We start from the raw sequence: 460 nt of genomic DNA, 5'->3' as shown, positions 1-460 counted from the left end.
TATTTTATTCTTGTGTATTTGCTGGGGTGGCAAGGGGGACAGAGCAACGGTGATGCAGCCATCATGTCGGTTACATTCATATCAAAGACTACTTATTAGAGGGGTATGACACAGAGTGATGTGACTCTTTCAGTACACGGATATTCCCAGAAAAGGAGCTGACCTGAGAGGGAAAACACACAGAAGACACTCTGGCAGTGCAGGAACACTTGCCCGGAGCTACACCAATAACTTCACTAACAAGCAACATGAGAGCATCTCTCCCAACCCTCCTCCTTGCAGCAACCCTGCCTCCAAAGAAACTTCTCTCCCTGACTTGCTAATCATGCCCCGGTCGAGCAGGGGCTGGAGGCAGGAGAGGGGTGGGAAAAGCGAAGGGGGCTGGTGATGGGGGGGGACCGGATCAGGGCCGGCCCCGGGGACACTCCGCCCCGCCGGGGCGGGACGAGCCGCCGGCCCC

This window comes from Charadrius vociferus, unplaced genomic scaffold (assembly GCF_000708025.1).
Source record: "Charadrius vociferus isolate BGI_N301 unplaced genomic scaffold, ASM70802v2 scaffold54, whole genome shotgun sequence".
NCBI lineage: Eukaryota > Metazoa > Chordata > Aves > Charadriiformes > Charadriidae > Charadrius > Charadrius vociferus.
The sequence above is the reverse complement of the archived record's forward strand: the minus strand, read 5'-3'. Positions refer to the sequence as shown.